A 26,686-nucleotide genomic window follows, 5' to 3' on the forward strand; every position below is an offset into this window, starting at 1 on the left:
TTGACGTTAATAGAGCGGAAGGTCCTTGTATGGGCCGTACGGGCTCTTCTCCTGGTAGGGTGCGTGCGTGCGTGACTAGAGCGAGAGAGGAAATGCCCGCCCGTAAACACCCTCTCAGGTGCAGATCCAGTCGATCCAGGCGCCGCGCTCCACTTTATTCCGGGAAGGCAGCGCTGCATTTGACCCGATTTGAACTCAGAAATGACGGGAAGCTTTACAACATCGTTTTAGTCGCGTCGCAAAAGTGGATCTCCACCGTTCACTGCTGTCAGGACTTTACCAAACCATACCAAAGAAGAGTGTTTTTGACGGAGCGGTCCCAGCGATAAAGCTTCGGTCCTGCTTTGGAAGCAGCCGGTGAGTAAAACTGCTTCAAATGTCTGTGCTGTTGGCTCGTCGCGGGAGTAAACATCAGTAAACGACACGATCGCGTGCTTCGTCATTCAAATGCGCTAACGGACTCTATTGTTGTTCTATGTCAGTTATAACTAGGGATGTCAACAATTAATCGATGATCGATTAATTGTCGATAAGACATTTGATCGATAAGACTTATCGATCATCGATTAAGCAGGGTCATGCGCGTGCGTGCGGCTCAACCGCGAAACGAGAGGAAAAATGATGCGAGCGTGCCCGAGTTTTATTTGGGACCATTTTACAGCAGGAGTTACTCCTTCATCATGACTGCAAGCTTGCATGTGCAGTTGCAGCCTTTTGTTTTGTGCAAATGTAAGTTGTAATATTGTGTTTATTTTGTGCAGACCTATCTATAGCAGATTTATCTCATAAGGATGCATTTGGTTAATAATTAACGTTAGTGGTGAGCGGTAGTAAAAGATCCCCTTCAGCTCCAACAGCAGTGCCCAACTAATAATGACTATGATTGGGACTGTCATATTACACAACATTAATGAGAACACTATTGTAATAAAACATTGTGATTGTTAAGTATTTGGGTTGATCCAGGATGAGCGCGTGCACAACATGAGTCACGCACTGTGACTCGCGCATGTAACTTAGTTCAAGTTCACTTGTGCATTCGCATCAGATTGTGCTAATTTGTAACATTACATTTATTTTGTAACGTTATATATGTGATCAATCATTTAGGATGCGTTTCTTTTAGCGAAATAAAACGCACTAGCAAATGGCTTCAGTCAGTGGCTACCGGTTTTCATTCAGTGCTTCGGCTTTAGCGCATACAGAGCAATGCATAATAACCTGTTGATTCAGCGCATCCGCTTCAGCTCGCAGAGTTCAAACAGCAACGCACGACTTATAACTATGATTGCTGTCACATTACATAACATTAATGAAAACAATATTCTAATAAATCGTTTTGAATGAATTGGGTTTAGGTGACGTTTCAGCACGTTGTTCTTAGAAGAGCGTCCACACATTCTGAATAAGATCTGAGGCGGAGTTTGTGTTGTATTACAGGTTATATTTGGTTATTAAATAGGTCATTTAATTAAATTATAAATAACATAGACTAATTTTACAATCCCATAGCCCTTTGTTTAGATAAAAGAAATCCTTCTCATTCATTCAGTGGAGAACATGGCGTTTTGAGCAGCATTGCACATCGCTGTAGACGCATATTTCAGTATTATGGTTAACGATTAATTGATTAATTGATCGTTAATTTAAACGACAATCGATCATGGGAATTTGTAAAAATTGACATCCCTAGTTATAACGTTACACTAGTCTGACGTGCAAAACCGTTTTGCTTGCTACTACTAAGGTTTAGTCACATACAACTGCGAGTAAAGACACACAAATGTTGACAGGCCACTAAATACAGTACATACCACAGAGACGGACGTACTGTGTTGCTGTTTCTCCTGTTTAATTTATTTCAGCCTCCGAATGATTCTGGATCATTATCTGTATTAGCTGAGATAGCCATGGGTTTCTCCACGCTTGAGGACGTCACCGCTTTGTTCGCGATCGTCATTCTTTAGCTCCACCCACACGATACGCCTCCAGGCAGTTCAGCAGCGAAAATCGTTCACACACAGCAGAACCGTAACGCGTCTCACAACAACAAGTGTGTTACTGACCGATTCAGTGTTTGAATGAATCGTTTGAATGAACGACTCAATGGCTGACTCATTAAGACGGCCACCTGCTGCCACCTACTGGAGGTTTAGTTTCATGTTTAAACATACTTTCCAACATTTCTTATGTGACTATTTAAAACTACAAATCTCAAAACATTATTTATTGCAGTTGTAATTTTTCAGTGTAAATTATTAAATTTTATTGTTAACAGCCCTTATAGTGTCTTAATTTAATTTAATGCATTGATAAAATTTATCAATATAAAATTAAACCTGAAGCATAGTCTATATTTAATAAGATAAGGGGGGAAATGTCTAGTCTGGATGCCAGCCAAATTTAGCCCCGCCCACACATTTTTTAGGTCGGGCAGTTCATATTCTGACTAGAATTGAGTATGACCACGTCAGGCTAGGAAATGTCCTTTATAAAAGGTAAAAATATCACAAATTTGAAATGATTCAATAAAAAAATAAAAAAAATAATTAAAAAAAATCACAAATATGCAGATTTAAATATGTCTGATTGAACACTGGTGAGAATATTGCTTCAGAATAAATTAGTTACAACACACACACACACACACACACACACACACACACACACACACACACACACACACACACACACACACACACACACACACACACAATTAAAAAAATATAGAACTTTTTTCCGGACAAGCACATTTTTTACTCGGACAAGTGAATGAACGAAACGTGGTGAATACATGTTTATGTTGAATCCACTACACTATTGTTTTATGTAGAATTGCCCTATATGTAGTATTTAATGCAACTACATTATAAGTTAAATTACATTAAATTACAGAAAAATTGTAATCCATTACTTAAATTTTTCTTTTATGTAGAATTGCCCTATATGTAGTATTTAATGCAACTACATTATAAGTTAAATTACATTAATTTACAGAAAAATTGTAATCCATTACTTAAATTTTTCAAGGACATGTAATTAAATTATGGTAGTTCATTTTAATAATGTATTACACCCAACACTGGTCCTTATGTAGCAGCAACTTATGTTTTTAAAAACGCAGGGGCTTCACAGTTCATGTTTGAGGTGTGACGGTGAGTAATTTATGTTGTAGAATAAAACGTAACAGTCACTTCGAGTAATCTTTTTGGGTTTTAGGACTACAAACTGAACCGCTAGGACTGAACATTTTCTTTCTGTGAGAGTAAAACTCACCTAGAGAAGAAATAATAATAAAACCTTTATGAATAATTGATAGAACGATGAACAGGACTGCAGGACTTGCAATAAGACAATTTTATTCTAGTCTGATTCATTTTAGAAACCACACACATTTAGTTATCACACACATTACAACAACTGCTGTGAATTTTTTAAAGAGGTTAACATTTATGACGATAATATTTTTTATTTTAGCTTAGAGGATGAACTGTTTTAGCTCAACTGATCTAAACCTGAGAATTGTGAGACCAGCCCTGAGAGACACTTGAGACCCCTCTCATTTGAGATTTTGTAACTTTTTGCTCAAGAGAAAACACAGCCACAGGGGCATAGAGATGTTGTTGGCTGATCTGGATGAGAGAGAGGAGAGAGAGGAGAGAGAGAAGAGAGAGGAGAGAGAGAGAGAGAGAGAGAGAGAGAGAGAGAGAGAGAGAGAGAGAGAGAGAGAGAGAGAGAGAGAGAGAGAGAGAGAGAGAGAGAGAGAGAGATCACGGTGATGCATGACTTGATCTGGTTCTCAGTTCACTAACATGAGTCTTCCTTCTTTGTGTGTGGACAACCAGTACAGCAGCTTACATGGGATCACAACATCAATGAATCAATAGATCATTAGCGAGTTGCCTGGAAAGACGCTTGGTGGGCTTACTGTTATTGAAAGGATTAATGGAATGGGAAAAGATAACAATAGGAGCGAAACAAGAACACTTGTGTGTGAGTGAGGAGGCAGAGAAAGACAGCAGGCTGAAGGTGTTGAAAAAGACAGAAATAGCATATACTTGCTCAACCCGGCAGCACCAATCACAGGAGAGGCAAAATACAATGGTCTCCATGACAACTCAGGAGACCATAGACTCCAGGCTGCCTCTAAGCAATAACAGTCCAACCATCTCCCTGTGCGACAGCCAGTTATAATCGACTGTATTTTTAGAACAACGCTCCAAAAATAAACACATACACACATACCCGCCCTGTCACAGAGGTATGACTCATCCTTAATATCTTTATTATCACCAATTATCAGCAGCTGACAGTGATGCTTCTGCATTTATACATATCTTCAAATGAAAAATCACTAAATAATCATTTGGCTTTCCCAAATATATAATCCCAGTAGAGATTTTTAAAAATGGAAAAAAATGTAATGCATTGTATTTGGATATAATACCATACCCACAATACTGCATAAAAATGATAAATATTGATAAATATACTTAGCAATTTGGAAATAATTGGGTTTTTTTCATTAGTTACTACATCAGACTACATGTTTTTATTTTGTACAATAGAGTATCTTGACTGCAGGGGGCGCTCTTAGATTGGAGAAATTCTGCAACATCTGTGAAGGATTTGTTAAAACACTTCATAGTGCTCCTCATCTGTGTCATTACCATATAGTTGGTAACACTTTATAAAGGCCTATGTGTGTATATACTGTATGTGCCCTCCACTAATATTGGCACCCTTGGTAAATATGAGCGAAGGTGGGTGTGAAAATAAATCTGCATTATCCTTTTGATCTTTCTTTTTTTTTTAAATCACAAATTTCGTACCTTTCATTGAAGTAAAACAACTGAAAGTAGGGGGAAAACATCCTTATGAAATAAATGTTTTTCTCTAGTCCACATTGGCCACAATTATTGTAACGTCCTTTTCCCAAGATAACAGTCTTCTTCTATCATGCCTGATGAGTTTGGAGAACACAAGAGATCAGAGATCATTCCTTCATACAGAATCTCTCCAGATCCCTCAGATTACCAGCTCCTGGTTAATGCTTATTCTCTTAAGTTCACACCACTCATTTTCTATAGGGTTCAGGTTATGGAACTGGGACACATTTATAGAATCTTTATTTTGTGCCCATGATTTGTGTGTTGATTTTGATGTTTGTTTTGGATCGTTGTCCTGATGGAAGATACAATCACGACCCAATATAAGATATCTAGCGGAAGCTTTTTGTTTTGATTTTTTATCTACTGGTATTTGCAAGAATCCACGATGCCATGTATCTGAACAAGATGTCCAGGACCTCCAGCAAAAAAATAGGCCCACAACATTGAAGATCCAGCAGTATGTAACTGTGGTGTGGCATGGGGTACTTTTTATCTCTGTTTTCACCAAAGCCGTGGGTTTGCTGCCAAAGAGCATTTTCATCTAGAACCAGGTCCCTTTTGCAGATTCTGTTTGAAGTTCCTTTTGCTGCACATCAGAACTATATTATTTGGTTTTACTCATTGTGATGAACGATTAAGGGAATTTGGCCTTTGTGTTTCCTCATATTTGTATTCCTGTGGAACAGGAAAGTCATGGCTAGACAATTGCATGCTCCTAGTCAGCCTGGTGTGCAAAAGTTTTTACATGTGAATAGGAAAATACTTCAGATATATAGATAGAGATATATTTTTACTCATAAGAATTTCTAGGCATGCCAATACTTCCAACATCCATTGGAGAAAAACATTTATTTTAATGTGAGTTTCCTTCCACTTTGTTGTACTTCAATGAAAGGTTAAAACTACTGTCTGACACTGTCTCTTCCTTCTGCCACTGAATGTGTTGACAGAAACTGCCTGAAGAAAAAAACTTAAAAGATTTAATATAGAAAAATGATTAATGACCAAATTATATATTTTTTAAATTATTTACAGTGGGGCAAAAAAGTATTTAGTCAGCCACCAATTGTGCAAGTTTGCCCACTGTAAGGCTGGAAAAAGCTAGTAGATGCTGGAAATGTCTAATCGCTCTGAGAAAACAAAGGAAATTAGCATCTGAACTCATTCATACAGTTAGAGTCTCTGTCCGAGACGACATCACACTGAGTGAACCATCTATGAATGACTCTAATTTACATGCCTTTCCTTTCACATGAAGCTTCCCCCAAACTATTGCTCCCCCAAACTTGAGATCACCTGAAATGCACCAGAAATCTCTTTGTTACAATGTCAATCCTCACGATACAGTATTATATGTGTTTGATATCATTTGAAATGTCTCAGTGCGACTGGTACAAAGATCTCATCCCTACAGAAGTTAACCAAAAGATAATCAACGTTTTAAGAGTTTAAAGATATCTTTCCTTGGTGTATGGTGGGTGTGGCTTTCAGCCATTTGGCCTTTGCATCAATACAAGTCTTGATCAATGCAAATTCCCATTGTGAACTTGTGTTTACATTTGAAAGAGTTTCTACATTTGTTTCTGGGTATTTAAGGAAATGTTGCAAAGAGCTCAGGGCTTGACACTTTAAACCGGTCAGCCCGTAATGTTGGATGTCTCAAGATAGCCAGCATTATGTAGTTTTCAGAAGTCAGGTATATATTTCATTCTTTACTTCAGAGTATTTGATGTTATATATGGATTACCTTTGAATTGACTATGTAATTGGCTTTATACATTTACCTGACTGTTAAATAAATTGTTACACTTTGATTGATTCTGACTTGCTCTGGAATTATTCAGGTTGGGTATAATTTCAACAAAGGGTTAAACGGAATAATTAAATGTGTAGTTAAACTATTAAAGAATGACTAAATAACAAATTGGCATTCTAACCTAAATTCTAAATTATCATTAAATGGAGTCAGATAACGAGGAATTGAAATAAAATCCCTTTTGCCCCGCTGAAAAGACCGAACGCGCAGCGACCTTCACCCGCCGATCGTTAGCCTCCATTGGGACGATTCGGGCGGCCTTACACCACTTAAAAAGATGAGAGAGGCCTGTAATTTTCATCATAGGTAGACTTCAACTATGAGAGACAGAATGATAAAAAAAAATCCAGAAAATCACATTGTCTTATTTTTTAAGAATTTGTTTGCAAATTATGGCGGAAAATGAGTATTTGGTCAATAACAAAAGTTCATCTCAATACTTTGTTATATACCCTTTGTTGGCAATGACAGAGGTCAAACATTTTCTGTAAGTCGCCACAATTTTTTTAAAAACTGTTGCTGGTCGTTTGGCCAATTGCTCAGTGATGTTTTGGGGCTGTCGCTGGGCAACACAGATTTTCAAATCCCTCCAAAGAGTTTCTATGGGGTTGAGATCTGGAGACTGGCTAGGCAACTCCAGGACCTTGAAAGGCTTCTTACGAAGCCACTCCTTCGTTGCCTTGGCTGTGTCTGGGATCATTGTTATGCTGAAAGACTCAGCCCTGTTTCATCTTCAATGACCTTGCTGAAGGAAGGTTTTTACTCAAAATCTCACAATGCATGGCTCCATTCATTCTTTCCTTTACACAGATTAGTCATCCTGGTCCCTATGCAGAAAAACAGCCACAAAGCATGAAGTTTCCACCCCCATGCTTTACAGTAGGTATGATGCAACTCAGCATTCTTTCTCCTCCAAACATGACAAGTTTAGTTTTTACCAATAAGTTCTATTTTGGTTTTATCTGACCATATGACATTCTCCCAATCCTTTTCTGAATCATCAGAATGCTCTCTAGCAAACTTCAGACGGACTCAGTCATGTACTGGCTTAAGTAGGGGGACACGTCTGGCACTGCAGGATTTCAGTCCCTGGCGGCATAGTGTGTTACTGATGGTAGACTTTGTCACTTTGGTTCGTAGCTCTCTGCAGGTCATACGCTAGGTCCCCCTGTGTGGTTCTGGGATTTTTGCTCACCCAAGGGGTGAGATCTTGAGTGGAGCCCCAGATCGAGGGAGATTATCAGTGGTCCGTCTTGTATGTCTTCCAATTTCTAATAATTGCTCCCACAGTTGATTTCTTCACACCAAGATGCTTTCCTATCACAGATTCAGTCTTCCCAGCCTGGTGCAGGTCTACAATTTTGTTTCCGGTTTCCTTTGACAGCTCTTTGGTCGTGGCCATAGTGGAGTTTGGATTTTGACCGTTTGAGGTTGTGGACAGGAGTCTTTTATACTAATAACAAGTTTAAACAGGTGCCATTAATACAGGCAACAAGTGGAGGACAGAGGAGCCTCTTAAAGAAGAAGTTACAGTTCTGTGAGAGCCAGAAATCTTGCTTTTTTTGTAGGTGACCAAATACTTATTTTCCACCATAATTTGCAAATAAATTCTTTAAAAATCAGACAATGTGATTTTCTGTTTTTTTTCTCATCCTGTCTCTCATAGTTGAAGTGTACTTATGATGAAAATTACAGGCCTCTCTCATCTTTTTAAGTGGAAGAACTTGCACAATTGGTGGCTGACTAAATACTTTTTTGCCCCACTGAAAGTGTATTAATTATTGAACTTATTTTCTAAAACAGGCCACAAAGTATAAAGTCTATATACCACAGAGTCCAGTTGTATACCCCTAAAAGGGCAATGTATCTCCAGAGATACAAACATTTACAGACAAATTATGACATTTTTACATTTCAAGAAATGTAATAAGCTAACACTTAGTAGTGTGTAGTATTTATGAGGATCTACTGACAGAAATGCAATATAATATACTTAACTATGTTTTAAGTGTTGTATAAAGACCTTACATAATGAACCGTTGTGTTTTTACCACCATAGAATGAGCCATTTCTATCTACATACACTGCAGGTGTATCGTCATCTCGGTCCCTATAGCTTCTAGCCTGACAAGCCAGACCCACATCAAGGTGTTTGGTCTGGAAACTCACCGTTGACAGGGCTCAATCCGAGGGGCGGGATAAACAGTTGTCTTTCAAACTCCCTCTGCACGGCGTGCACGCAATTGGATATGGCTACAACCAACCAGAGCAACGAAGGTGAAGCAGAGCTCATTGACAGATTAAACTTTCGCCATATCCAGTCGGCAAACTCCGAACACATCTTCCCTTTTTAAGAATGACTTCAGTGCCGTGCTTTGTTCTTTTCTCAGAGAAAAGCTTAACTCCAAGTCTTCCAGAGTCGCGGTCAAAGCTGATTCGAAAGACCGCCGTTCTCCAGTTTCTGTGTTTACTGGAAGCACACAAGCGCAACTCGGCCGCCATTGTGTTAAGCCCAGCCCAGACTCTATACACGATATGATTTGCCTGACCAGAGTTTGCCGTTTTCAGCCCAGAAGTGTATTGAGAGTTGCTAGACTCACTGCAAATTAGATTTGCTGCCACTAGGGTGTGTCTAGATTTCTAGGCTACATAGCTTCTCTATGAGCTTCGAAAGAGAGGGGTGAGCGATGGGTGATTGCAATTCACAACCTCACCGCTAGATGCCGCTAAAAACAACATTTTTAAACATGCAAGTCTCCTCATAATATTGTAAACATGACATATTAAATTGTTTATCTAAAGGGGAGTAGATTTTCCACTAGATGTGGTCACAGTGTATTTAAGTGCTGTTCATAAGCTAAACAAAGAATATATGAACAAAGTCACATCTAAATATTCACAAAAAAACAGCCTTTCAACATGAAACCAAGAAATGAGACCTACACCTGCACTGCCTCTCCTCTCACAGCTTCTCAAATGTTTAAAGGTTAAAAGAGGCTTAAAAATCGCCAGAGAAGGTGCCAATCTATAATAATGATAATCTCTAAAGGCGTTGTATTCGGCCCAACCACTGAGAAAGCTCAATACCCACACATTTCAGTCTGGAGTGAAGGTTCTATTTTATTTGATCTTAGACTTCTGGAGGGGGTATAAGGATATAGCAGTTCAACTAAATAGACAGGAGTTTGATTATGTAAAGATTTGTAAACAAATAAGAGATTTTTAAAATCGATTCTGAATTGAATAGGCAGTCCTGTGATCACTTATACAACTTTTCTGTAGAAATCTGGGAGCAGCATTTTGAACCAGTTGGAGGCGAACAATTTGAGATTTAAAATTCCACAGTATAGAGAGTTGCAGTAATTAAAGTGAGAAGTAATAAATGTAGTTTTATCAGTTAGAAAGTGTTGGATTTTTGACAAAAGACGGAGTTGATAAAAAATAATCCAATTAGATTCAAAGGAGATAGATATGTTTGTCGAGTTTTAAAGACTTGTCTGAAAGAACGCCAAGGTCACAGACATGCAAGGAGCTAAGCCTCCCAAATCAATGCCATATAGCCTGCAAATTGTCATTGGGACCAAAAACAAATCACCTCGGTTTTATCTTCATTTAAAGACAAAAAATTAAAAAAATGATGCTAGCCATGATTTGACCTTGTCTAAGCACATTGATATAGATTTAATTACTAAAGGATAATTTCTCTTGATCTGTAAATAAATCTAGGTATCGTCAGTTTAAAAATGGAAAGTCACCTCATGCCTTGTATGGAACATGTACACAGAAAAAAGAGATGGCGTCAAGATTGAGCCTTGAAGGAGACCCCAGGTGAGATGAGCAACAAATGAACTGAAAAGAATAATTACTTAACCTGCTAAAAACTTTGTGTCAATTAAAAGAAGATTAACAACAGATTTATTAACCAAAACCAAGACCTTGGGTCTAGAATGATTATTTAAAATTAAGTTAGAAATATAAATAGCCTTTGCAGACTTAGAAACACTCTGATAAGCCTATAAGCAGTCTTTGAACAAATTATTTGAAAAATTGAATCTGTCCTTTCTCTGTCCTTACTCTGATGGTCCTCACAAAATTAACTGAACACACACACACACACACACACACACACACACGCATGCACGCACGCACGCACACACACACACATGCGCGTATACATGAATGTGAAAATAGGTAAATACCAGTACATCAACAGGAGATTAGATTGTTCATCAACATGGTGTAAATGGAGAACATGAAACATGAACAAACCACACATTAAACACACTGTGACACATGGCTAACCAACAAATTAAATTAAAACCATCTTAAATGCATGATTCAAATTTTTCACCTCACCATCGGAAATAATTTAGGTTAAATGGCATTATTAAAAAATCACTGCAAGATGTTTGTCCTTTCTTACCCTTCAGCTTTGTGTATGTGCTATCATGACAATTGTCATGGCCACAATTTCAAATGGTGAGAGATTTTGTGTTTTTCTGACAGTCAACCAACCATTTGATAACCCTGGACATCTAGATGAAATCATGACCGTGGGTTTGAGTTGACATTGCTGTAAGTAACAAGACTGGAGGATTTTTTGATGAATGCCTCTTTGGGCCTTGGTAGCGGTGAACAGAGCAGCTCTTCTCTTGTTCTGACCTACTTACAGTTTCTTGAGAGCAGGAAAGTCAGTATGCCGCATTTCAACATAAACACACACAAGGGCTCGAATTTCAGAGCGGGGTTGCGGGTGTTGCGCATAATCGTAATAATTATCTCACACAATAATATTTCATTTTATTTTAAATGAAAAAGGGTTTAAATTAAGATATACATCTTTAAATGCAAAAAGTCTGGCTGTGCTTAATGGGTATGCTTATACCCTTTACGCACACCCCTGTTCCCATTATGCTCACAAAATGTTTTTTTGTTGTTGTTGAACAAAATAAAAATGTCCATGTTATTACATTTCACAAACCTAATTCCTATCGACCAGCTCACTTAGAACAGCGCTCGTGGTTTTCCAAGATGGCGCCTGTCCGTGAACGCGTAATGCACTGTGTTTATAAAGTATCTTCTTATTAAACTGTTTGTACACTTACAAAGTTCTCAATGCTTCGGTTTGCATGTAGGGACCCTCATTATGCTACCGTGCTAGTGTGAGGCTATTTTGAGCCTTGTTAGTGGTATTAACTAGCGATTTAATTTCACTACCCTGTGCCCCATAGACTAGTGTTATATGTTTTTAGAGATAAAACTCTTTACATTCGATTTTCATGAAAACGCATCCCAGAGAACGATCTACTCTGTAACCATCTTAATTACCTCTAGGTTAATTTCTCACCGGAGTTGTCCTTTAATAGGTACCTTTACCCTATTTGATTACTTTCTTTAGTATTTCTGTACCTGAAGTCTACTTTTCGACCTACCCCAAAAAAGTTTCTATTTATTTAATCGTTTTTCTTTTATATTTATTTGTGTTATACTTTTTTCAATTGAATTCAAAGATTGAAAGTTTTCTTGTGTTGTGTAAACTCTTGAGCAACAAAATTACCCCATTGTAACATTTAGGTGAGATAAATGTAATACAAATAATAAGAAAAATATGTTTTAATAATCTTACAAAACTTTAGTCCCTGTACATTGCTAACACAATCACACAGCAGCACAAGTTTAGCCCCTGCTGGTCAGACGGACTTTTCACACATCTCCTCCCATCTAACCAGCATGCACTCAAATACAGCCCCTTCCTTCACAGGAACATCATGCACTTCAGTTTTTGTTGTTTTTTGTCTTTTCTTTGGAGGGGCCATACTGACTCCACTACATAATAATACGAATCAAAGTACCAGGTTCTTTGAATAATTAGACAAAGCTTTATATCTAAAATAATTAAAAACAATTTTCAACGAATTAGTTCATGTAAAATCTACTCAAAAATGAAAAGAAGGAATTTCAGTAAGGTTTAACAGAGCGCAAATGTCTCTTAACAAAACATTTTTAGCATTATATATAATGCCATTAATAAGTGTTAAAAGGCCACATTTTCTGCCTGCATGGGAGTTAGTGTAATTATTTTAATTGGTTTTTATAGAGCAGGCAGTGCATCCATTGGCAACAGCTAAAGCCCAGGGGAGCCTATATGAAGTCCACAGGATTGCACTCACTGCATTAACGCCTGAACAACACAGAGAAACTGTAATTATAGAAAACAAGGGAAAAGACAAGCCCTAGGGTCTGAATTTCTGTCACTGAGATAATAACAATTATAAATAAGAAATAGATAACCATGCTTCATCAGTGAATTTCTCCTGCTTTGCATGCACCCCATGGAAATGGTTAGGGTATAGGAACGTGTTCGGCCCTGTCTCAAATGGCACACTATGTAAGTCCATGAGACCACAGAGTGTCTCATTTTGTTATTTTAGGTTTCAGAAGGGTGCTTGCGAATAGTGTTGTCAAAAGTACCCACTTCAGGAGCATTTGAAATGCAGGCATCTATCAGTGAATCCGTCTAAAAGTGGATATATCAGGAATGGTACCGAAGATGGTATTTTTGTCGTTTGTATTAGTCGTTATAGCCTATTTGATTATTAAATAAGTAATTTAATTATATGATCAATCACACCAACTTAATTTATAACCCTAGCCTTTTATTTAGACTAACAACCCTTCTCAATCATTTGCATTTGCACACCTTGTCATGCTGTTGGCTATAAGCCACTGCTGTAGATGTATATTGCAGTATTTAGGCTAACAATTAATCGGTTAATTGATCATTAATTTAATCAACGATTAATAACGGGTATTTATGTAATTTGACATCCGAATAATTCATTCATAATAATTAAAAATTGTTTAAATAGACTGCAGTAATATTTTTTCAGAACCTTCTGACATTTCTATTTTTTTAGGTGCCTTTTCAGAATCGTGGGTGAATAGTGCTCTATACATTTTTTTTAGTCTCAATTTATCCAGAATTGTGCAACTCTAATTTATATAATCTGAAGTCTGTATTGTAATATGCCGACTTAAATCACAGAATTATTTAGCTGGGTCACCTGCATTTAAGAAAGCTAGCATTTTGTATTTTATGGTCTTTCAAACCAGACTGGACCAAATTTGAGACAATATGCAGACTTTAGAAAGTACAGTGCTGAACTCATAGCCACCGGCATCGTAGTGATTATGAAGTAGAGTATCGTCAGCCAAACAAAACTACATGATCCTCATGATAGTTGCACAGAGACTACTGCTGTATCCAACCAAATTCAATATAATCCACAAGTTCAAGTAAAACAAAGACACAGATCAGCAGGATTTCTATAGTCAATCTACAATTGTACGACTGGTTGATCAACCGGCAGCTGTTTTAGAGAAGCAACTCAAATGTGTGGATCTGGCTGACAGTGCGAGACAGATGATAGTGAACAGCGGAGTTAAGAGGAAAACTGTAACAACCGGATCAACAAGTAGGTCAAGCTTAATGAATGAGAAGATGCACTCAGACGAAGAGGCCAGTGAAACACAGATGACCAAAGAGCAAATTACCAAACAGCTTGAAAAGCAGAGACACCATAAGGAGATGAAGCTAAAGAGCATCTCATTCAATTCCCTCTCAAAGAATCAAATTCTCAGCATCATGATTATCTACAGCACTTCACATCTCATATTCGTCATAAGTGACTCCATACATCGTGATTCTTGTGATTTGTTTGATTAAACAAAAGAAGATCAGAGAGCGATATTGACATATTGCTAACTTGACTTTGCTATGTGAATGTTATTTTCTAAATTGGCATAAATGTAGCAGAGTACCAATGCCTGCTCTGCTTATGAGGGTCTTATTAGCCAACATACTCACCTAGCTGTGCAAACAAAGAGGCTTTTGCCGTTTTGAAGGCTCAGCTCAGAGAACATTATGCATACCAGATTCCATTGCTAATACTGACTGTGTTGTTCCCAGCAAAAGTGATTACTTACTGGAGGATGGTGTTAAATAGTTTTGACAGTTGAGGGGATACACAGTATTTTACAAAATGATAAGGACTGAAAAAGAATTTGAGGATGCAGGAAATGTATATATTTAAAATCAATTAAAATAATATTCCAAAGAAAACGTTTTGTCTGGAACATTTCAACAGATGGGGGGAAATCTTTAACTCACATTGTATTGATACACATTGTAGAACATGTAGAAAGTCTCTTATACTAACAAAGGCTTCATTTATTTGATCAAAAATACAGTAAAATATGTAATATTGTGATGCATTTAATGCACCCAAAAGTATTAATTTCTTTAAAGGGGACCTATTATGAAAAATTCCCTTTTACATGGTGCTTGAATACTGATGTGCATCCACAGTGTGTTAATGGTAAAAAAACAGCCTATAATGGTAAACATCCACCCACTCCTTAATCCCCATAAATTGTTTCGTGAATTGAAAAAAAAAAAAGACTTGAATTTGTAGGCCAAAACGCAAAAATGAGTTAGCATTTTAGCACTACGGTTCCATTGTCCTGAAGTCAATGGGTTTTTTGAATGGGTTTTGGTTAAATGGCTGGGTAACTCTTAAGACACTTTCACAAATTATTTTACAACAAATTATTATTTATTTATTTATTTATTTATTTTATTTTGGGGGGGGGGGTAATGTCATATAATTGTAATATAAGGGTTAATACTGTATTATAAGGGTTAATAAAATCTTTCATTAAGGGTTTCTATTTAATGAACACCACTACTGACAAGTTCTTACATTTGAGCTATGTGAGATTCTCTAGTGTTGTTGTTTTGGCATGTGAAGTATGAGCTGTAAAGGCTCCACCCTCTTCTGGAAAGGGGGTGAGGAGCAACAGCTTATTTGCATTTAAAGGTACACACATGAAAACTGTGTTTTTGCTTAAGCCCCCAAAGGTATGCATATTATTATAATAAATGATCTGTGGGGAGGTGAACTCCGCAGACACATTCTGGGGACAGAATGACTTTTATATTACATCTTATAAAAAGAGGCTTAATACACTGTAAAAAAAAAAAGGCAAATTTTGAACTTTTGCAGTACAATCGACTTGGATGTTTAAGTTATTTCAACTTAAATGATGTTAAACTGACTTTAAAAAATGAGTTACATCTTGTATAACTAATAAAAACAAGTTTAACATTGCTTAACTTATTTTGATGAGTTAAAACAATGTAAAAACATATGTTGTCATAACTTATTGAACATATAATTTTTTACAGTGTAGGTCCCCTTAAAAAAATAAATTAAATAACCTTAATGACCTTTAGAACAGTAATGGGGACAATGTGTAATGCATAGCAGGAATGACTGGAATTAAATTGATAAAGACTAAGTTAAGTAAATGTTCTGAAATTACAATCACCTTTACTAACTGAGCATAAAGCAGTTTACTAACCCTTGGCATGGTGGCATGAGATCACTGTCTTTTCTGGGGAACCAAACTTCAGTCGTTGCGTCTTTGAATTGAATACAATAAATAAATGGATCAAATGAAAACAAGATATTCCAGTAGCCTAAATGTGAGCTTTGCAGAAAGGGCTCATCTCACATTTTGACTGTAATGGAGAGAAAATGAGCAATAATATCGTTAGCCATTGTGTTTATAGCGGCTGTGTTTCAATGCTTTTAGTCCCTAACCAAAGCCCTGTAAGATGAGTATGATGGGAAATGCTTGCTGAGACTTTGGAGAGAGATGACAGACAAGCAGTGCTACAGAATATGGTCTGTTTTATACTGTGATAATTCCTCAACACGGGCTGCTTCCTCTTTAATAGTGACCTGAGGGTATGATCAGGTTACCAGAATGACTTAATTTAGTCCAGAACACTGACTGGTTCTCACAGACTGCTCATCTTGGATGACTGTGCACTTCTCTAGCTGCCTGTACTACTCAAATTTTCACTAGGGGGCGCTCATGTTTACGACATACCAGGGTTGTGGATAGCACACTAAAACAGGGGTTTTCAAACTTTATGATGCCAAGGACCCCCAAATATGATGAACCTTTATGAGGGACCCCCTTCTTAAAATCCATCTATTTTTATGTACAAAAAAACATTTACACAGTTACATAAATAGTAAGTGTGACATTATAAATACAATATATTGTTTCCCATCTTAAATTAGCTATTAATGTTGGATGTATAAAACTGCCTTACAACCCCAGTGAGAAAGATAAAGGGGACTATAGTGAGCAAACATATACAATTCTAGAATGTATACGGCAAGAAAGGAGAGAAACATTTAGAAAAAACAATTAGAATATTCAGTAGACTTTATCCATTTTTGCTTAGTCTTTTTAATCTCTGAAATTTTCTGGGGACCCCTTAGAACCTTCTGGAGGACTCCTCAAAACCCCTGCACTAGAGCATCCGTAGTCCAAATTATTTAGATGAAGCAGAATAAAGCATATCTATAACTGAACACACATTTTGTAACAAAGACAGATTATTTCAATATTATGGTTTTTAAGATATAATCTGTGCAGTAAACAAATGTAGTTAAAACAAGGCTGCTGTGGTTAATAATCAAAAAGCCTAGACACAAACAAGATATTTAAGACTGAAAGTCATCTTTTATTAGTTTAACTTCTGTGAGCAATAAATATTGCTTTAGTTCAGTAGTCTTTGTTTTTTTCATGGCTGCAGTGTCCTTGGTTCAGTTGAGATCCCAAGTGATTTAACTGTGCACTGCAGCAGGGTATGACACCTATACACAATACTGCAAGGTGCTTCGTCCTGTTAGTCTAGGCTTCCTTTGACTACTGAGCTGTTTTAGAGAACATGCCCATTCTCAGGATGCCATTTATGCCTAAAAAAAATCAAGATTTTACAGGCCGTAACCACCTCAGAGCACTGAAGGCCTAAATATGTCCTATATGGTTACAGCCTTGCAAAGTGGCAAACAGATATTTATAAACCTAACAATGTCAATGTGTCCTACAAAACAGCCAAAACGCCAGCTTACCATTGGCCGAGGCTGTTTACGCAAGTCCATTACAACAACGTGATGCTGACACAGGAGCTAGCAAATGGGGAGCTGCCATTCTGCCGTAGCACTTTGAAAGCGATATACTACAACGTAAACGCTTAGAAGACTGGCACAGACAAGAAGGGTTTGTTGAATAAAGTTGTTATTTATGTTTGTTTTTTAATACACAAAAAGTATTCTATTCGCTTCATAGTATTAAGGTTGAACCACTGGAGTCACACTGACTATTTGGATTATGTCATACCTATCTTTCTGAGCCTTGAAAGTGGTGATTACGTTTCAGTCTAAGCTTTCAGATTTCATTAAAAAATAGATGAACGAAGGTCTTATGGGTTTGGAATGACACAAGTAATTAAAGACATAATTTTTTTGGTGGGGGTGAACTAACCCTTTAGTTTGATTTAAACCATGACATTATTTTTAAAGTGTGGAAAATGTCACTCAATGCATTTCTCAGAAAATGCATAAAACGTTAAAAAACATGTATACTTTTATTATCTATATAGCCAATAAAAGTTAATTTGCCAACTAAATTTGTCAGATCAAATTATCATGGAACAGCTTCTCAATTACCCTCCAGGGATCAATCATTTTTTATTATTATAACTGAAAACCAACGGTTGATATTCAACACCATATACAAAATCAAGAGTTTGTTAAAGCATAGAAGGCTTTTTAGTTAGCAGAAGGGGGGTTATAATCATGCACTGAACTCAAGGTTAAGCAATGAATTGTCAGGCTTGATGAACAGAGCCTTCAACACAAAGACTCAAGGCTTTTGGCAGTCTTTGACAGGCCTGCTACAACATTTTGTTACCCGAATTGTAAGGTTTATCATGAGGTATTGTGTAATCGTGAGTTATTGTGTAGTAAGCATTATCATTTTACCTTGCAGGCAGACTTTTTTTTAAATGCAGTGGCAAAGAAAGGCCTCCCACACCTTACAACATTTTTACTTTTAAGACTGATGGTATTTTTAGAGTAGAATATTATTATTCAATAAGCAATGTCAAGATTTATACTGCCATTGTATGTGACTTGTAGCCTACACCAGCAAGTAAAAAAGTACTCTAATTTCACTACTCTAATTTTACAAAAGTATCCTTTTTAAAAGAAGCTTTCAGAAAAGAAATCTTATGTGAAGGATTACATGCTTTCCTGCTTTCCAGCAAAATCAGGGATAGCATTTCATAGAAAGAAAGCTGATTTCAATTACATTCATGAAAGCATGACTAGCAAACCTTTGACCCTTAGTCATTCATTCTGCACAAATCCACACATGCACAGATTTGAACAAAGGAATGCACACACACATTAATCACAATCCATGTCCATATGTGAACCTGTGTTTCTGTGATGGAGGATTTTACTGTATATATGTTGGCTGCTTATTATACACATTATGAAAGCACACATGTTGACCAGCTTTTCCCTCTCAGAACAAATTCTTATTCTTAAAAAAGGACAATAATAAAACCTAATTATAAATAAGAAAAAAATATATATATTTCATTTACATCATACTTACCCAGACGTTGCGTCTAACTAATAGGGCCTATATGGACTTCATCGGTAAAATGTGAGGGCGGCGAGGGATGGCGTTCGTGACTGTCAAGCTCAAAAATAATACAGATAAAAGTACCCCATGTGATTCTCGTGTGCGTTATTCCAAATCTTCTGAAGTCGTATGATAAATTTATGTGAAAACCGACCGAAATTTAAATAGATATTTACACACAAAAAAGTAGCCTTTTCCAACATTCAAATGTGACGCGCTAGGACTTGTTTACATCAGCGAAGCAATTTAAAGTGACACACCATAAGGAAATGAAAGCAGAGCAGAAGACATAACACAAATCTCATTGGTTCCCACCCTTATTTTCCGCATTTTATTTAGTTAATTTTTTTAACAACAACGCAATAGATTTGAATGTGTGAAAGTGAACAACCATGAAATATTGAAGATAATTGTAAATTATCTGATCATTTAGTATAATATACTAGATGTAGAGGCTTACCTCCAAGGATGCAAAGAAGGCAGTGCCTCCTCAAAAATTTGAATGAAAAAAAAAACATATTACAAAAATAAAAAGTCAGTTTCCTACGCTGTTGTAAATACAGTGCAGCTCCTGCGCATGTGTCATGGAGCTCATGTGAACAGCATCAGCTGCCAAAGATCTCGAAAACATTGCACTATTTACAACGGAAACTGTGACTTGCACAGGCTAGAATGAAATTGTTGAATAATTTGTGTTTGTTTTCGCATAAAAAGTATTCTTGTCGCTTAATAAAATGAAGGTTGAACCACTAGAGTCATATGGACTATTTTAAAAACTCTTTTAATGCCTTTCTGGGCCTTGAATGTGTTAATTAAATTGCTGTCTATGGAGGGTCCTGCAAGCTCTCAGATTTCATCAAAAATATCTTAAATTTGTGTTCTGAAGATAAACAAAGGTCTTACGGGTTTGGAATGAGGGTGAGTAATTCATGACAGAGTTGTAATTTTTGGGTGAACTGTCCATTTAGTTACATGAGAGGGGGAGGCAATGCCTCCATTGCTCTCATTGCACTCCTTAGTAAATCAAAAGAGTCTGAAAAATGAACAAAATCATTAGCCTGGATGCCAGCCGAACTTAGCCCTGCCCACAACATTTTTAGGTCGGGCGGTTTGGTCTGGACTTGATCCATAAAGGAGTAATTATCCCTGAACAGAAACTGTTCGGACCAATGAAATCATCAGGGCGGGCTTTAGACGATGACGGACAGTAACGTGGGGGGCGTTTAGGGGGCAACCCGCGGACATAGAAAACAACCCGCGGAAAAAAACGCGGACTTGGCAACACAGTGCAGTTGAGCTCTGTTGAAATTTGACAACTAAAGTAATGCGTCGCTTCGTTGCTCTGATTAGTTGTTCCTGGTTCGGTTCAAACACGCCCCATAATCACACCCCAATGGAGCAGTTTCAGACTCATATTCCGACTAGAATTGAGTATGACCAGGTCAGGCTACAAAATCATGGCATTAATGGGACGACTAATTAAAAAGTACATCTCACACTTAAAGTTTCATGTCTTTGTCCAGTGCTTAAAGGGTTTGTTCACCCAAAAATGAAATTTATCTCAATGATTCACCCTAATGTTGTTCCACAACTGTAAGAACTCATTTTCGGAACACAGTTTAATATATTTTATATTTAGTCCGACACCGTATCTATATAGGCACACTATACTGTCCATGTCCAGAAAGGGAATAAAAATATCATCAAAGTAGTCCATATGTGACATCAGTTGGTTAGTTAGAATCTCTTTTTGGTCCAAAAATAACAAAAACTACGACTTTATTCAGCATTGTCTTCTCTTCCACGTTTGTTTTCTAACCTGAAATAAAAATTTAACGGTCATGAATCTGCGTATTGATTCATGATTTGGATTGCGTGTCAAACTGCTGAAATCCCGTGACATTGGCGAGCCGCTTGATGGCTATTAAAAATAACACATAATTGTGCTAATGCTTAAAACACTAACTTGGTGCGCATTATACGTGGTTTTAATAAACATTGTTACTAATACAAAATAAAATAGCAATTTACTTTATATGATGTAGGTCAATGGAAAGTGATGTTTATTTAACCAGCAAAATGTAACAACATAATATATAACAGAGAGATGAATTAACGTTTGATTTATTTAAAAAAAAAAAAAACTGTTATGATTACTTAGAGCTACTTTAAATTATTATTTTAAAGTACCACTAATTAAATCGTGTTCAAAATATTTAAGCAGTTCTTTACCAACATCTGTGTGGTTACATTATTGTGTGTGCCTGGTTTACAGCTCAATATCTGAAAGAATTAGACTATACACATATAAATATATAAGCAAGCATTAACATTAAACAAACATTCCTAGAACATTTGAATATAGTATCAGACCACAATAAGGAAAGTCTCAATCTTATCTGCCTCTAAGAATCTGCTTCTGTATTAGGGCTGCATGTATAGCGCAGAATGACAAAGATTAATGTGGGGGAAAGGATGTCACTAAAGCCCTTAAATCTCACCAAGGCTGTGTGGCTGAGCACAAGATTACTACAGCTGAATAAGAGCTTTACTTAACACCATGAAACAAATCAGTGTAATATAACTGAGTGAGAATGTCAGGAGGAATCATGCTTTATGTCTTAACATTCTCTATGTGAAGATAAACAAAGAGAACTCCTGCAGATTCACCCTTTTTTTTCTTCTTCTTTTTTGTACAAATGTATTTGACAAAAAAACTGTAGATAGAGTTGTGCATTTTTATAAGTATACACATTGCTAAAAATAATTCAGAGAGAACTGTTATCAGCGTACAAGAAGAGAGTGAACGAGAGATTTCACTTTTAAGTGTAACCCGATGCTTAGCTTATGATAAAATGACTGCTTCTCAAATCTGCAGCTTCTGCTGAATGGTTATGTGGAGGTATTGCAAGTTGCAACTGAATAAATACATTACAGCACAGTCTGTGTTCTGATTACATAAGCTCATAGTTGCCAGTGCCTTCCGGGACACATTGTGCCCATCACATGGAGCTCGATCTGACGGGACTCTTAAGTTAAGATCTCTCTGCTTTTAGACCAATTTTAGAGGTACAATCATCCATTTGTCCTTCAAGATAGCCCTAATGGAGAATTTGCAGGTCGGCGTCACTTCATAACCAAAGAAACTGTATCATTAAAGAGTCATTGTATCTTGCATAAACTAAGAATTATATTATATTTTTAAACAAAATATCTGTGCAATGAGTACAGAATACAGAAAAAAATGGGCTGTCAATTTTAGACTTAAACTAGGGGCTTTATAGAAAAATGTAAAAACCTGTAAGTCTGTCCTTCGCTCTTTTAATTTATGTCAAATTAAATACATCATCTCAGGTCTATTCATTTTTTTCTGGGTTTCTCTCAACAGTGCCACATGTTTGTTAATGACACATAAGTTCTGCATCTTCACAATAGGCTCCATTAATCCTGCAATTAGTGGAATAATTATCTTGTAAATCCACAGGAATCTTAGCCCCATCAGTCAGAATACTTGGTGGTTTATTGCACAATAACCAGTAAAATGTTGGCTGTGATCCTCAGTCATCACAAACTCGCAGACCGCTGAATGTCATGCTTGAGAGTGATGCATACTGGGAAGGTATAGAAATATAGGAGCTCCTTCTCTCTCATATATGCAGATGCACACATACTCTCTTAATCAGAGTAACACAATTTAACTCTCTCTCTCTCATTGGCATTAGTGGACACAGCTATTGCATAATCAAACTAGTCATTATGTGAGTGGGTGGAGTCTACAGTCACGGATCACAGCAGGAGAAAATCATCTGGGTCGGTTCTTCAGAACATGCAACTTTTGGCAGACGACCATCTGCTATTGTCAGCAAGAGAAAGATCAGAATGAAAATTAAAATGTGGACAGATAAACAGTGATATAAGGAATATTGGGAGGGGGGAAATGATTGATTCAATTCTCTCCGAACCACCTAAATCCACCGAAATGCAATGTATTTTTCTATTCAGTTTTCTTGTACTGACTTGTACACTCTGGTGTTCCAGACATGAGAGAAACTCACTATGGATGCTGTTTTATGTCCAACATGGCCATAAGTAGCACAGGATCTTTCAGGGTAAACATTTGCACACATGCAGACATGCTGACTCAAATGACACCAAGACATGATTCTGTTGCCTCTGCAGTCAGGGGCGTAGCACCAAATTTTGGGCCCTGGGTACAAACCATCTTGCTGGGCCCCCGTACCATATGTGTATGTATAGAAAACGGACTTCCCTGCCTTGGGCCCTGGTTACTCAGTACCCTTTATCCCCCCAGTCCCACGCCCCTGTCTGCAGTCACCATAAACCCACCGTGCAGGCTGCAGGGTGAAGGATGAGCTGTCTTGCACTTTTAGACACTCCCTGCTGTTTCACATTCCCTGGGCACATTTGCTGCAGTGACTTCCCACCTATTTTTCATTATTCAAGCCTAGTGATAAATAAATAAAGACTGCAGTCCAAGAAAAACACAGGCACAGGACATTTGATCCTACATTGAATTAAACCATGAGGGCACGGTGTCACTCTGCTATCGGTTTGAACTTCTGTTAAATAAGACAGCTGCTACCCTCACAGAGCTCATTTAAACACACTGTTTATGTGCATCTGCATATTAAAAAACAACATTCATATGTAGAACCTTATAGGGTTTTGTAACTTTCTTCCCATCATTATTTCATGGATTTAGCTTTAATCGATTTATTTAATTTTAATTCATTTTTAGTTTAAAGAAAATTTGATGAATTAAACAACTAATAGACTGTATCACTATAGAAAAAAATTGATTTTGATGTAAATGACTTAAGCATGAAAGTATTAAAAGTATTAACTCTTGTGCGCCAATTAAAGTTACACTTAGTTATAGTAATAGATGTTTGGGCGTTGTCAATCTTGAGTACCTAGAGTACTATTGCATCCTTCATATCTCCAATAGTTTTATTATATTTATAAAAGAAAGGTAGGCTGTACCAAGTCTTTCGGGGGAAAAAAACAGAGTGGATGGAGGCGTGCCATGTGGGTGGAGCTAAAGAATGACGAGTGCGCTGCTATAGAAGGAATGCACATGATGTCACCGTGAGCTGGAGTGACTGCGGTTACGCCCCGCTTATGAAGAAGTCAGAAGTGGGGGTAGGGGGATGCTTGTCCACAGACCCCATGGACATCGCTTGGCTGAGTAATGTAGCCAATCACAGACATATTTGTAGATTTCTACAACGCAAGAATTGAGTGTTTGTCAGGTGCTGAGTTCAGTTAACACACTAGTCTCTTTAAGTCAAGACATTGTGAAAATAAGAGATTAATTGTATACCGCTTCACTGATTATTAATAAAGTGGAACTTTGTGAGATTGCGGTTTTTGAATAAGTGACAGCTGTTAGTGATTATAAAGGGAGCACTGTCTATAGGCAATATAATAATAATAAAAATAATATATTTTTATTAATAGGTCTATAATATATTCTGAATTTGAATAAAACTTTTGTTTTCCATTCTTGACAAGTGGCAACATACACGCTTCAATACACTGACCCATTCGCATATATGCAGGATTCACTCGAAAAATGTGATGACAGTTATATGTTATACTTATAAGTTATATGCTTAGCAGCTTGTCATGCTTGCAAGTTTTACAACATTTGTGTATTTACTTGTGGTTTATGAGGACATAACCTGTTTTATGTTAACAGTGGCAAGCAGAACCATTTAGAATTGAAAAATCGAAAACATATAAGAATTGAAAACAGAAGGAGTATTTTTGGCACAGAAATACTCCATCAAACGTTCAACTTTTTTTTTCTTTGTCCATGTTTAAACAAGGTTTAACCAAGTCTTTAACAGTGTAAAAAGCTCAGTTTGCATAAAACATGTTTTATATGTTTTTTTGATACTTTATATTTTATAAAACCTGTTGAACTTTAACACTTTTAGAAAAAAAATCAAGGCTAAACAAGTTGTGCTCTCCAAATTTGAGGTCGATATCTAAAAAAAAAAAAGCTTTCAATAAGATTTTATTTGGGTGCAGTGCCAAAATGTTTCTTATTAGATGCCAGTACACACAGTGGTTGGATTTGTGATTTGTAGTACAGTAGAGTGTCTCTCTTTTTCAAATGTTACAAGCACGCACACATTTTTTTCATTGCACACATACAAACCACACTCTGACATCCATACCAACACACCTACACAATTATAGCTGCATAATTTATCCAATTGGATCTATAATATGCAGAAGCAGAAAACAGGAATAAAGCTAGAATTTGCTTTATAGGCCAAAAATGGCACCATCTGGTAAAAGATAATCGTAAAAATGTAAATGCTGAAGCCTTGTAAACAGAATGAAAGCCTATTTACAAAGATGGCATTATTTAGGTAAATGGCCCTGTGATTAAAAACTACAGTTTTAAAGGGTTTCAGTTTTACGGTACTGAGGAACACTCCACTTTTTTCAAAATAGGCTTATTTTCCAATTCCCTTAGAGTTAAACAGTTAAGTTTTACTGTTTTTGAATCCATTTAGCCGATCTCTGTATCTAGCGGTAGAACTTTTAGCATAGCTTAGCATACATCATTCAATCGGATTAGACCATTAGCATCACGCAAAAAAAATCACCAAAGACTTTCAATATTTTACAAAAGCTGCACTACATTTAGAATTGATTGTGATTTATTAAGGGAAAACTGCATAGGATGTGCATGCGCACGGTTTTATAAATCCGAATATTTCTGTGCAGACGCATGTCCTATGTTTCACCCGTACGCCACTTCTGATGCAAATCCTACGCAAGGTTTTATAAATGAGGCCCCGGAACTCTACAACAAAACTACTAACGTTATATACTTTTTAAAACAAATGGTCGAGGAAACCCTCACACTCAGTGATTGCATTCACAGATAACATTAGCTAAGACAGCAGCAGAGCTTTTTTAATATGGTTGTTCAAGCTAACTATGGTTTAGAGCAGCCAACCACTGATTCTTTTGTTCCTTGTTTTTCGTTGGTTATTCTGTGAAACATGATGGTAGAATACGCCTTCGACTAACTATCATAGCCCTTTACGACACACAGAACCATGGCTAATAGCACAGGTAATTCCACTAATTTGCCAGCTGCAACTCTGCATTAACTGCAATTACAAATTTAGTGCCGGTCGCATTGGAAGTTACCCATCTGAGGACTATTTTCAGGTGCTGCGTAATATCATTGCGGCGCTGCATGCACGGTACAGCAGCAAAGTTACGTGATTATTATTATGCAGGAATGAGAGAATCTGAATCTATATCGGTCTAAAAATCGCAACTTTTGATTTTCCGTTGGTCTTAGTACACGATGTAACAAAGTCTTTAGTAATTTCTGAAGGTGATGCTAATG

The 26,686-nt window shown here is 37.0% G+C and overlaps 2 protein-coding genes across 2 annotated transcripts in view; both read right to left on the reverse strand.

Moving 5' to 3' along the window:
• gpr61 (G protein-coupled receptor 61) overlaps positions 1–19,477 on the reverse strand; it is a 29,435-nt gene extending 9,958 nt beyond the window's left edge. The window contains exon 1 of the mRNA XM_067413790.1: positions 19,255–19,477. The gene's annotated coding sequence lies outside the window, so the exon portion shown is untranslated. The remainder of the gene's footprint in view (positions 1–19,254) is intronic.
• gnai3 (guanine nucleotide binding protein (G protein), alpha inhibiting activity polypeptide 3) overlaps positions 1–26,686 on the reverse strand; it is a 354,328-nt gene that overhangs the window by 52,660 nt on the left and 274,982 nt on the right. The gene's annotated exons all lie outside the window — the stretch shown is intronic.

The sequence above is a fragment of the Pseudorasbora parva genome, chromosome 13 (assembly GCF_024679245.1).
Source record: "Pseudorasbora parva isolate DD20220531a chromosome 13, ASM2467924v1, whole genome shotgun sequence".
Taxonomy (NCBI): domain Eukaryota; kingdom Metazoa; phylum Chordata; class Actinopteri; order Cypriniformes; family Gobionidae; genus Pseudorasbora; species Pseudorasbora parva.